At 36.5% G+C, this 14573-nt stretch overlaps 1 protein-coding gene across 1 annotated transcript in view; it reads left to right on the top strand.

Moving 5' to 3' along the window:
• The window catches only part of LOC137398366 (M protein, serotype 6-like), a 526470-nt gene that overhangs the window by 434563 nt on the left and 77334 nt on the right, over window positions 1-14573 (top strand). The gene's annotated exons all lie outside the window — the stretch shown is intronic.

Raw genomic sequence — 14573 nt, 5'->3', positions numbered from 1 at the left:
CACAAAAAGCAAACTCTTCTCCGAGCTACTGTGAATTTTGACGATCGAAACCATAAAACTATTTCTTCTTGAGGTAAGATAACTCTAAAGTTTCAACAATCAGAGATGGGATAACTCTAAAGTTTCAATAATCAGAGACAAGATTGTCGACAATTTAGCCGAGAACGTGACTTTTCGAACAGTTTTGAACAAACATGCTAATACAAAAACAAGTTTTGGTGTTTTAATTGAATAAGCTAGATGCATTTTTAGAAAAAAACCTTAATATTTTGTTAATTGTCTGGGCTAGCATAATCAGAGAAACCCCAATCCCACCAATAGCGTTTAAAAATACATGTCGCAAATTCGATTTATAAAAAAGTCTGTAAAAAAACATAAACACTTTCAAGGCTTCGTTTCAAAAATAAACGTAAGCATAGCACACAACGACAGCATCTCATAGTTTGTCAGTATATTACCTTGCCTTCAACCAAACAGCAAACTAATTTGTCTCCTTTTAGTCTAGAATTGTCGCCGGTTTGTCTGCCGTGTCGCCTTTCCGTCTGAAGTTGTCGCCTTTTGAACCGAAAGTGTCGCCTAAGTGTCTGTCGCCCTAGTGACTGTCGCCCAAAAGTCCAGTTACCCTTTTGAGATTCCTCAAACTTCAGAAAGACGTCAAAATGTTAGGTCGTGGGTTACGGTTGGCCGAGCACAATTTTGTCTTGTCACAGCATATTTCCGCCTTATTTAAATCAGTCCTTGCACCGGCAACCTGATTTCACATTTGTTAATTACAAGTAAATATTGCTATGATAATGTTGGTTATCTACTTTAACCAGCTTTATTAATTGTTAGTTTTTAATTACATTGAAAACGTTGTACTGAACAGGTTTGTCGACTAATTACATTACTATTTCAAGTTATAGGCCAACGGCTGCACTCATTCAGTAAGAGTGGCAAGAGTAGGCTAGATTGCATTTCAAGCAGTGAGTTGTTCTAGAGTATTATGATTTAAAAGACTCATAAATTTTTAATCTATTCATAAAATGTGCAAGGCTTACAAAACACTGTTCAAGAGTAGAAATGTGCAAGTGTGATTGTTGATTGCAAGAGGTTCAGTAAGCCTGACATCAGATATATATGAGCAATCTTTATTGTGGTAATCAATAGTCATATTTTACAATATGTTTTCCACGAGGTACCACGGCAAGTAAACTAACTAAAAAGGGTTTATAGTCCGAACCTCGACTGGTTTGAAACTCGACGAGTTTGAATATCGACAACGGTTGGTCCAATCTCGACAGCAGTTTTACTATTTTACCATCTACTATTTTCATAATAAATGAGCGATTTATATGTAAAAGATTTATTTGCGCAAAAATATCTTGTGATCCATTTGATGCAGCACTCCCCAGCTTTTGTAGGCCTAACAATATTTTGCCCAACCTAAATATAGAACGAATGCTAAAACAAGTAACAATCATAAATATGGTTGACTGTTAAGCTAGCAAAATGTTTTATTTGAAATCTAAACTTCAGTGAGTAGCTTTGATTGTTATTTTTTGAAGTGAGGATAGAACTGCAAAAAGACTATTATTTGTTGAAGATTAAATTATTGTAAAACTGCATCAGCTTTTGTCGATGTTCGGACCAACCTTTGTCTAGATTCGGATCAACCTCTGTCGAGATTGGAACTTGTCTAGGTTCGGACTTGTCGATGTTGGGACTGTTTTCCCTAAAAAGCGGTGTACAACAAAAAATAAAAATGACCGCAAAGAAACTATAGTCTAACTAAAAAACTTGTGAATAGTCTAACTAATATAATAATATTAGAACTGAATGCATAAAATATGTAGAACGCAAGCTTGATGATTGATATGATTATTGTTTAAACAAAAAGTGGACAAATAATAGCTCAGTGAAAATAGTATACAAGTATATATATCAGATGCTGAATAATATTCGTTCAATGTTCATTAGTTGCTGTAAAGATATTTTAATGCTGTAATCTATACCACGGATTAGGCAGCCCTAATTGATCACAGCAAACTAATATACATAATGTATTTCTATGTGTGTTTTCAATTCACATTTATTTAGTTTAGACCCGGGATCGGTAGCCAAGTGGGTTAATATCACCAGGTTGATTATATTGCAAATTGTTTCATTGCCATTTACAATGCACCTCATAAGAAGGATATATCCTGATTTGTAACCGAACTATCATAAAAGAAGGCCAAGCTGAGATAAGCTAGGGTGCTTTTGGATTTGCTTGGCATAGTTGATATGCTTTTATGGTAATCACCCACTTGATAATTGTATAAGAGTTAAGATAGTTTATGTGATGATGAAGATGAAACATGATGATGTGTTAAAAAACAATGGTAAAAGCTTATCAACGGTGCATTTGTGTGCCTCATCATATTATTTACAAACCATGACCTGAGGTCATTGTCATAATCTATTATAAATAGATTAAAGTGGCCGACCACCTGTTGTATAGCAAGTGTGTTTGGTGAATGCTGTTAATATTGTCTTTTGTTAACTCACTAACTATCCTTCAACCAATAGAGTGGTTTAATCACCTCGTTGATTGCTAATCAACAAGTTGGTACTCCTTGGGAACCCAAAAGCATTCTTAATTTAATATAAAACTGAGTCGTAATGCTTGACCTAAACTTTATACTCATTCTTGATAAGCTATTAGGGCACATGAACGATATTTCTCTTTTTAAATAATAGGATTAAATTTGATGTTGCTCAGAATTTTTTTCATTGTCAACACAAATACATAAACATGTTCATTGAGAACAACTGTCCTTAAAGAATAGAGAAAGCATAATATTATTATGCTTTATTAGTTATCTTGAGGTGTTGACTGATGTTCTAAAAAAAGAATCAAAGAGATTGACCCCCTAGAAGCTGAGATATAGACAGCCAAACACAGGTCTACCTAATAACGAATCAGAGGAAAACCCTTCGAAAATCCCGAAAGCTGACGTATAAAATCGACTTAATGGTCATGTGCCGGAGTTGCGCACCCTTACCGCCGTTATGTATAATGATTGTTTTGGCTACGAGATGTGAAACGCTTCTCGCGATAGTAAATAATTTACATACTAGCTCTGGTTTCTCAGGAAAATCATCCAAACATTGTGTGGTAAAGGCATTTGCCCACAACCCCTCGCCATGATTTTTTAAAGCAGAAGAGCAGATTTTGACTATTGTGCTTCAAATTTTAACTCGATCTCCACGGATATGCTCCAAAGATCATCTGTTCAACGAACGGCGCGTGTATAGTCTATATGCGATATCCGCGATTGCAGTTTGTTTAGAATAAGAAATAGGAATGGGACTTTTTGTTCCTTCATCATTTTTCTACTGAGTATCTACTGCAGCATTCAGTTGATTTTCATGATTATCATCACTATTAACAGACTGGAAGTTCACTTCAGCCATAATCTTAAAAAGACTAACTTTACCGTGCTGCTTTTGCTATAAGAAAAGAAAACGATAACTTTTGATTTGATTTTTCTATTGATCTATTATCTTATCTATGATTATTTTTTATGATTTATATAATATTCATAATGCATATTATACAAAATAATAATATAACTGCGTATAGAATAAATGATGTAACTAATATAATTTGTAGAAAATTCCAAATGATAACCGAGATTGATGATTGATTTAATCGATTCTATTTATTAGCTATAGTTAAGAAATCTGAACAACGCTAAAGATGAGTCTGAATAGGGAAGCTAAGTAGGAGAACAACAAAACTGAGCCGAGCTAGCAAGATAGCGAAATGTTGCGAAATAATAGATGGGTGTAATTATTTTATGCTAAAACTAATCTACACGTCAGAGGGACTGGTTCGGAATTCTAGGAGCGATGATTGTTAGGCCCAATTTGATTGTTCTATACTTCCAGGGATTAAACCAATTAAAACGCCGTGATTGTTATAGGAGAGCGTATTAGTTGGCTTAATAGACCAATGGCATACAAGTCGATTTCATACGTCATATATTGATGATTACCAAAACACTTTTGTTTTTTGGTAGACCTGTGTTTGGCTGGCTATATCTCAGCTTCTGGTTGGTCAATCTCCTTGATTCTTTTTTTAAAACATCAGTCAACACCTCAGGATGAAGAATAAAGCATAATAATATTATGCTTTCTCTATTGTGTGCTTGCCGTTAGCCGGAACAGTTGATATTATTGTATATAAAGGAGTGCGCTCATTTAGTTGAGCAGAGCAGATAGCCGTACGCTCCTCGGCTAGTGAAATTTCCTTCGCTAATTAAAAGCTGAATGAAACTACACGCGCTCTCTTCTCTTTATTTATTAGACTGGATCGTGCCAAGTAAAGCCCAGCAAATCCCTTTACAATACGTACAGTAAAAATAAAACAGTTCTTTGCACACTGGAGATACATTCACACACCTATGCACTGCAACGAACTGGGCAGGGAAAAGTGGATGCTGGGTGGTGCTTTTGAGTAGTGCCTATGCTCAGACCTGTTCGTATGTACCATTGTTCGTAACGCGAATGTTCGTAGGTAGGGAACCGTCTGTACTATTAAACATTCATTCATGATGTTAGGTTAAGAAACCTAGCTTGAGATCCTGGTCAGTGTTTATGACTTGCAGGCTCATATGTATATCAAGGGTGTTTCTTGCAGGTTAAAAAGTTTTCACTGTATCCATGTACTGATCGTCACCTAATCTGTAAAGTAGTTATTGTGTTGTTTACTAACCACAAAAGGCAATATGGAGAGGATAACTTTTAGTTATTGGTTATCAGTAACCCTGTGCTAAATTGAAGAAATTTACACTTGTACAGTATCAATTGCATTATAATTTGACTTTTTTATTAGTTAAAACCGGTTTGAAAAATATTGATATATTATTCAAAATGTCTTCAAAAGTACATATAGGGGTGAGATTACTTGGCAGGTTTTTCCCTTATCGTGAGGGTGCAGGTTTCTATTAACTGTGATGAACGAGGGAACCCTGTGATCAGTACGACAATCATGATCTCTTTTTAGCTGCACTGATACTGTGTTGTTAGGCAGCCATTGCACATTCGCTATAGGTTTTTGATGAAAATAACTCGTAGTAAACACAGCAGTAAATTTTACAACCTCCTAAGAATAAGAGCTTGTATAGGAGTAGTATGTTTATATCACAATATCTGTAAAGGCTTTGTATAAGTATCAGAACTGAGCATTAACACAGTAGCTAGCCAATTATATCCATGCTTGCAGAAGCTGGGCCAATCACCATTGAGATTTGCCCGAGCAGTCTCTCATCAATAGACAAGGTGATTGAAGCTCTCGTACTTGTTGCAGATCATTGTCCGAGATATGCCGAGTGTCCTACCTCTTTCTCAAACCAGCCACAAGGTGAGTAGATGTTTACCAACTGTTACTCATTTTATTTCATCTCTTGTATCACCCATCAATTCAATAATATAATGATTGTAGATCCTATATTTTTGGCAGTCTCTGTCTTCTTGATTTCAGTGAAACAATTTTGGCAGTAATTGCCCAGACTAAATTCTTACTAGAATAAAGCAAGATTGCACTTTGTCTCTCACCTCAATGAATGGTTCATGTCTATTTGTCCAGATGTTAGACTATAATTCACAGTAAAACAGACCCAGTATTTGATACACTGGTTGGCTTGCAGCTTTCTAAAATCCAGATATTATTGCTTAGGGGGGTTGAAATGTTTCCAAAGGTTTGCCGAATATTAGAATCTTTTATTTAGGAAAATGGTTTTCACTTGCCGATTTGATAAGTTTTAAGGCCATCATAGTTAAAATATGGTTAACTAAAACAAACTTTACACATAAATCCATACAATCTCACAAACTGGTGTATGATTGCCCAACACTTGGAGCTGTTCTTGTTGCTTGATATGCCATCTCATACCATGCCATCTCATACCATGCCGTCTCATACCATGCTGTCTCATACCATGCCATGCCGTTTCATCCCATGACATGTCATCCCATGACATTTCATACCATGACATTTCATACCATGACATCTTATACCATGACATATTATACCATGCCATCTCATACCATACCATGCCATCTCATACCATGCCAGCTCATACCATGCCAGCTCATACCATGCTATCTCATACCATGTCGTCTCATATTATGCTGTCTCATACCATGACACTTCATACCATGACATTTCATACCATGACATTTCATACCATGACATTTCATACCGTGACATTTCATACCGTGACATTTCATACCGTGACATTTCATATCGTGACATTTCATACCATGACATTTCATACCATGACATCTCATACCATGACATCTCATACCATGGCATTTCATACCATGACATTTCACACCATGACATCTTATACATTTCACACCATGCCATCGTGACATTTCATACCATGACATCTCATACCATGACATTTCATACCATGACATTTCACACCATGCCATCTTATACCATGCTATCTTATACCATGCCATCTTGTACCATGCCTTCTCCTACCATGCCTTCTCATACCATGCCTTTTCCTACCATGCCTTCTCCTACCATGCCTTCTCCTACCATACCAGCTCATATCATGCCACCTCTTACCATTTCATCCCATTTCATACCATACCTTCTCTTACCATTTCATACCATCTCATACCATACCATTTTGTACCACACCATCTCATACCATACCATTTTACACCACACCATCTTATACCATACCATCTTATGTCATGCCATCTTATACCATATTATACCGTACCATACTATCTCATACCACTCCATTTCATACCGTGTATGATTCCATACAAAAAATGCAAATTTTAAATGTTCGTTTTTATGTATATATTTCTAGCTTCAAATTTAGTACAGTGCATGAGAGCTCAGGTTCTCAATCTCTACTCATCTTCAGAGGCAGGGATGTTAGCTTGTTTAATTATTCACTTGTCTAATATTGTCTATCAACTGTTTTAGCTCTGATCTACAGGAGAAGGTGATTTAGTGGATTTCCTAATCCAGGTTGGAAGGAAGAATGGGAAGAAAATACAGAAACAGTCAACTTAATTGAAACAGGTTTATAGTTTTATCTTCTGCTTGTTTCCTCACTTTTATCATATACTTAACATGACATGGAGTGTCTCCAGGTTGCTTTTATTGTCAAAATATTGCATGTCTTCAATTTTAGTGACGCACAATGTAATTTGGCTGCTGATTGGTTTCTCACTGTCAGCTAAACTGGTCTAGAATAAGTTATGAACAGTTTCAATTGACACCCATGGCCTTCACATAGTTGACACAAGCAAGATTATCTATGTCTATAGTTAAACAGATGTTTGTAGAAAGTGTTTTATCACCGTTATTCAAAAAAATGCAAAAGGATGTGCTCACACCGAAAATTATTTAAATTGATTTGCTGTTAGGGTTTTAACAAAATAAACTTTTTCATGCAATCATGAACATATCAGTTTCTGTGGCAGATAGACCAACATGTTTGTCCAGACAATCTTTATCCAATGTATTTGGCACACACACGATGCCTATCACTGACATACATGAACATATCTCGGTAAGCACATTGATAATGTTTTAAATCCTGAACTGTGATAACTAACCTTCACAGCTGATATATTCAACAGAACAATTCAATGAGTAAATATCCTGATGAGGTCAAGACAGTCAAGAGGTCCATTTAAATGAAGATTATTTTTATACTTGATGTCAGTCCACAGTATGTGTGTGGACCTACCTGCACAGTGTGTACCCTGCATCATGCCTTTTAAATGCCCTTGACCCTCAAAATCATCTAACAAACAATAAAAAAACAAAATTGCTGGGTTCACAGTTCAGAATGATCAGAATCATAATTCTTTACATTTTGTGGAACCTTTTTTGAGCTTGAAATGAGTTTGTTTGTGCAGGTGGAAAGCCTGAGTTTCTTGGCTGTTATATACCTCAGTCAGTTGTCAGTCCAACCACATAAAACACAGCTCATTCTGAAGTATGCTGGTAAACACACTCTGTTAGACTTCTCCAATCAGTGGCTCATCAGTGAGTATTGCACGGAATTCTAATCGCTGTGTGGATTCTCTTAACTTGTTTGGTCATGTTATACACGTGTCCTGTCAGTCCCTTGCTCTGTTATGGCATGCACTTGCTTTGCCATTTTATATCATCTGTGTGATGGTCATTTCCTGTTCACCTAGTTCTCAGATATTTTATGAATCTCATGTTGTTTGATGTTATTTAGACACTTTGTGTGTGCTAAACTCTGCAGCTATAACTCTGTGAGTTAACTGTGGAGGAGGAATATCATAGTTATAAAAAGGCTGTTGCTGAAAATGCATATGGAAACATTAAGTACAATCTGAAGGATAGCTGAAGCTTATTAAAACATTCAGAACACAAATTGACACATAACGAGCTTAAATTAAATTTTAACATTTCATATTATCTCAAGTTTTCTTTACACTATGTTTCAGCAGATTTTCATCTACCTGCACGACCTACTTGTTAGGTGCCATCAGCTGGTTAGATGCCACCTGCTTAGCTTGTCATGTCACCGCAGCTGAGAGATGCATTCTGGTTAATATCAGCCAATACCTGCTTCTCCTGTCATGATTCCTAGACATTCACACCAGGCAATGCATATGCTCCCTCCTTAACCACTCAGTCCATCAGGTAAGCTGCTACTGATATTACAATACACGTTCTTACAACATGATAATCTGTTTCATAACAATTACGTTACTGGAACAGATTATTATGTTGTACCAGTTGTACTGCATTTATAATGCATACTGCCCAGTAGTACTGCGTTATTGTGGCATGCTTACCGTGGTTTTTGCACTGCTAATGCAACTACTTAGACATCCAAGCAAAGATTTACTGTGACTGCATTCCATTTAACATATGGACAGCAGTCAGTACTTATTAATCTGATATTGCGATTTTTATAAAGGTCAGTCATAATTTTTTTTTATAAATTTTTGTGTAATTTTTATAACTGAAACATATAATCTACCTTTTTAATTCAGCACCTACATGTAATGTACCTTTGTAATTAATTAGGTCATCTTAGTATCCAGATATACTAACATGGCTGATGTATGTTAGGAGTCAGTGTGTTTAACCCTTTAGCGACCGCGGGTTTACGGCTGGAAATTCCCCAGCGCACCAGAGCATTTACTATGGCGATTTGAGCCTTCGACACCACTGCGTAAAAACTGCATCAATTTTTATCAAAATTGAAGTAGAAACATAAATTAACATGCATAGGAATGCTGAGAAATTTCTCTACAAGCTAATACTTTTTTATGTTGCTAGCTTGCTTTTGCTTTCCTGCAAAAGTCTCAATTCGTTGAGGTTACGAGTTTTTCATTTTTGTACGTCCTTTTCAATTGTATTTTATATTGACTAAAAGCAATTGGCAATTTTGTACAAATAATTTTTGCATGGATTCATATGTTCACAACAAGTTGCAAAAAATCTAGTCGTCCAAGAGCATTGAAAGCGGAGTTATGAGCTCCGATGTATAGCGGGAGCGTCACTGGAAATGCTCCAGACACCATGTCCATAAGCAGCGCAAGACAGTCACCCGACAAGGTTGCTCCAACTTTTGTGCAAATTGGCACAAAACTGCAAATAAATATGCATCTGGAAGCTGAGACATTTTCCTGCAGAATGAGATTTTTTCCTCCCACACAGCTTGCAAAAACTTTGCAGCTAGACATCTATATATACACAGTTACGACGTTTTGCTCTGAATTTTTATGCATTTCTTGAGACTATAGATTTATGTAAAAATTTTGCATATAAAGTCATTGCGCCGGTTCATGCGAGCTGCAGCAAAAGATTAACTGGTTGTGCGCAAGAAGAATTAAGTGGTGAGCCTATATTCACACATTTGGTGAAGCAGCAAAAAACAGGAAGCAACATTTATTATGAGCAGAAACAGCAAATCATGGAATGCTAGATTGCAAAACAATATGGAAACTGAACTCTTTGATTAAACTGCTGCTCTGAAGATGGCAGTGTGCATCAAATACAGCACACCAATGCACAACTACTACAATAGATTAGCAAATGTATGTACAAAAGCTAGCAATACAAAGCAGTGAAGCATTTGCAGAAACTAAATAAAATATCATTTGTAAATAAATTTAGTTATAATGGTAAGGATCAAAACATGACTCGCACAAATATATTCCACGAGTGACTCCGCTGCCAGTGCATTCAGCTTTCTCATCGACGATGTATACCGACAACTGGTGCACATAGCCAGAGACAGCAATGGAAAGCAAATAACATGATTCCAAATTTAGATCTTTTAGATGGAATATGCTGTCTGAAGTTGAGCCAGCCTTTCCATGCCAGCAAGCTTTCATCTACAAATTTAAATTCATCAGATAAAAAACAGGATAGAACCACTCGCATGTCCTGGCAAAAACATTGTTAATTTGAACAATTTATTGCCAGCAGGGTCTTCAAAATTGTCAATAAAGTGTAAACTTGCTTCTAATTTTCTTTCAATTTTTAAACTGATTAAAAATCAGCGTAGATAATAAAGGATTGTGGACCAGTAAGGCAACAGAGTAGGCTTTTTGAGAATACCTATATGCAAAACTAAACAAGCAACTCGCCAAGTATTTATCACCAACAGGCTCCGAAGCATCGCAATGTTTTTGAAGGCCATATTTATTCGTTTCGTTAAATATAACATTTATCATGGCCGATGTTTAAAAAGCTTTGAATAATAAAAACACTTACCTGTTTAAGAATTCAAACTTATACTCCTGCCAGGCTGTCAGCAAAATGTAATTCTTTTGGTTTTAAATCGGCTCCTCTTTGATATCCGTCAATTTTCGCCGTTTCAACGCCGGCCGTTTCAGTCTCACTTTTGCAATCCAATTCATTCTGTTGATTTTCAACGTTTTTTTTTCTTTGATTCAACGTCTTCCTCACATTTTTTTGGTCTAAAATCCTCTTCTTCACTTTCAAACCAGCCGGTATCTTCCTGTAAACAAATCTTTTTAGCAGCGCCTCAAATATCGCGTCCGTTCATGATGATCAGCTTTCCATAAAGAACGTTCAACTTCAAACAACGTGTTCTCTTTGCACATGCGTAGAAGGGACTAATTATAGCACCAAAATAATAGTATGATATTTTTTAAAACTCCTCAAATTATTAATTAAACATTTTAGGGTCATTTTTAAAATAAACAAATGAATTTAAAAAATACCTATCAAAGACTCAGATCTGACGGGCAATTACGGGTTTGGTACGCTGAGACTGCGCTCTCAGCCCGTCAGATTACGGGAACGGTGTGGAAAAGGTTAAAATGCGCCTAGCACTCTGCGTTATGCAATGTCACTAAAGCTTGCTCTCACAGCTCTAAGTAGTATGTTCAGCAATACGGATAGTAGCTTACTCAATTTAGTCATTGGCAATGTGCCAGGCTAATGGCAGTGGTAGGTAACTACATTACCTGTCACTGTTTATAAGCTGTTTTAATACCTATGCCACGCCCACAATTTGGCTAGTTTTTCATAAATTTTTGTTCAGAGTATTTAACTCTGGCAGTTAACTGTGAAGGATGAATGCCAAGGTTATAAAAAGACCATTACTGCAAATGCTTATGGAAATTTTTTATCGATACAATCTGAGGTATATCTGAATTTTATTACACAAATAGACCCAAAGCACTAAAAAATTTAATATAGCTTTCATATTATCTTAAGTTTTTTTTTAGACTTAGTTCAGCTGGTTTCTAACCACCTGTGGGACGCGCTGATTAGGTGCCACCTCTTGAGCTTGTCATGTCACCACAGCTGAGAGATGTATTCATGTTACTCTCAGCAAATACCTGCTTTCACCCGCCATGATTCCTAGACATACACACCAGGCAATGCATACGCTCCCTCCTTCACCACTCAGTCCAGCAGGTATGCTGTTACTGATAGTAAAGTACGGGCTCCTACAACATAGATAATCTGTTCTAGTAGTGTTTACGTTACTGCAACATATTATTATGTTGTACCAGTTGTACTGCAATTATAATGCATACTGCCCAGTAGTAACAGTACACAAAGCGATATACTGCATGGTTGTGGCATGCTGACTACTGTTTTGCACTGTTGATAGAACTGCATAGATATCCATACATATAATTTACTGCAACTGTAATGCATTTTACATATGGACAGCAGTGAGTATTTATCAATGCACAGTAGGGATTTTTATAATAGTCAGTTATAAATTTTTCATAAATTTTTAAAAGGTATTATTGTATAATTTTTTCATAACTTCATTACCTATCTACCTATTCAATTCAGCACCCACATGTAATCTATATTTATAATAAAGTAAGACATCTTAGTATCCAGATATACTAACATGGCTGATGTCTGTTAGAAGTCAGTACTTGCAATTCTGTCTCTGACTACATGTTTGTTCTGATGGTAATAAGTTCTCATTAGGTAAATAAGTATACAGACTCAGTATTACTAACACATCTTCAAACTCAACATACAGAGGTTACCCACACCCTCTAAAATACGCTAAGTCTATTTTGACATTTAATTGAATTGCTGAATAGCTTGTACCAGAAGGACATTTTTGCTCAACTTACAATACCAAATTGATAAAAGCTGGAGTTATATGTTATTGGTAAGATAACTTCCAGTTCTCATCTTTCACATGCAGTCAATGGTTGTTGGAATGCTTTTGCGAGGTCTTGGCTTTTTCTAACAACTCCATTAAGAGGCATTTGTTATTTGCTTTTAACAGAATACCTCAACAGTGCTCTGTTTGACTTGAATGCCAACAGCTCCTTGTTATGATTATTCATTGGCTCACAGTCTACAGTCATCCCAATTTCTTTGATTTCTTCTACTTCCTCTCTTGTAAGTTTCAACTTCTTTTTTCTACCTCCTCATCAGACCTACTATGTTTATCTTAGTACCTCCTTCCTTCCTCTCCAGTGTGACTAATGCTCTTTCTCCTTGTTGTATCTCTTTAGCAATCCATAGTAAATATCTTATTCAAACAACCCCTGGTAAAAACCACCAAAATTGTATATATGTATTGTCCATTTTAAAGATTTATAACAAAAATAACATGTTAAATTTTGTAACTACAGTAACTTTGGTATATTCACCAGCTGCCAAATTTGAATTCGAAAGAAATTTTGTCAGCCTTTTATGGCGAGAAATATTTTGTATGGAAATGACATTCATTGTGTTCTAGATTATAGGAAAAGCAAATCGTATAACGGGGCCAATCGTAGCCCGAGAGCGCGCTCCAGAGAGAGTTGTGACTGATAGTCCTTTTCCTTGTTGTATCTCTTTCTTGCTTTCTCCCAATATCAGCCTTTTTCTCTCCTGCCCATGAATAGCCATGAATAATGTTCCTCTTTTCTCAGGTAACAGACTGATATAGAGCTGATTATTCTCCTCCATGGCATATTCTGGAGTAGTGGGAGTTGTGACATTCCACATCAATAGGTAAGACAACTTCTTTTCTTCTTAATATACCCCACTAAAAGACAATCAACTCCTTTACTGTTATCCTTTGCTACTAACATTAGTAGCAAAGGATTGCAAAATTCCTAGTGCCCTGGGAGTGGTGTGAATAAAGCTCAGAGATATACGAGGGGTGATCATAAAGTTCCCTGAATCGTTTTCCTAGTCAAATATAAGACCATGTGCAGTTGTTTTAATTGTTCCATGTTGCTAAGCAGCACGGGATTTTCCCATAGCCAAAGTTTTACGCTTGTCAGAGCACCCGCAATGAAGTTATAGTAGGTAATGTCAAGGCCGTTATTTATCGTTTGTCGAAAATGAATGAAGTAGAAGAGCAACGCGTTTGTGTAAAATTTTGTGTAAAACTTGGAAAGTCCAGTGCCGAGATGCTCCAAATGTTACGAACAGCTTATGGAGACTCTGCCCTTAAGAAAACAGCCTGTTATGAATGGCACAAAAGATTTAGAGAGGGAAGAACAAGTACTAAAGATGATGACCGCATGGGCAGACCGGCAACTTCAAGGACCACAACTGCCACAGATCTTGTGAGGCAGCAGGTGATGGGAGATAGGCGATTGACTATACGGGAAATATCAGCAGAAAGTGGGCTTTCTTATGGTACATGTCATCTTATTCTCACTGAAGATTTAGGCATGAGAAGGATCTCTGCAAAGATGGTACCCAAACTGCTCATTGACGACCAAAAAGAAAAAAGAGTTAGCTGTTGTATCGAACTAAAAGATGCTTTAACACAAGATCCTGACTTTATTTCAAAAGTTGTGACTGGGGATGAAAGTTGGGTCTATGGATATGACCCAGAGACCAAATCACAAAGTTCTCAATGGAAATCCCCTGGCTCTCCTAGGCCTAAAAAAGCTAGAATGTCTCGCTCAAATGTAAAAACGCTGCTGATAACATTTTTCGACATTAGAGGTGTGGTACACTCTGAATTTCTGCCACATAGTCAAACTGAATCAGCATGTGTACAAAAAAATTTTGATAAGACTTAGAGACAGTATCAGAAGGAAACGTCGACATTTGTGGCTCT

The sequence above is a fragment of the Watersipora subatra genome, chromosome 6, assembly GCF_963576615.1.
Source record: "Watersipora subatra chromosome 6, tzWatSuba1.1, whole genome shotgun sequence".
NCBI lineage: Eukaryota > Metazoa > Bryozoa > Gymnolaemata > Cheilostomatida > Watersiporidae > Watersipora > Watersipora subatra.
Note: the sequence above shows the minus strand (reverse complement) of the source record. Positions and strands in the feature narration are given on the sequence as shown.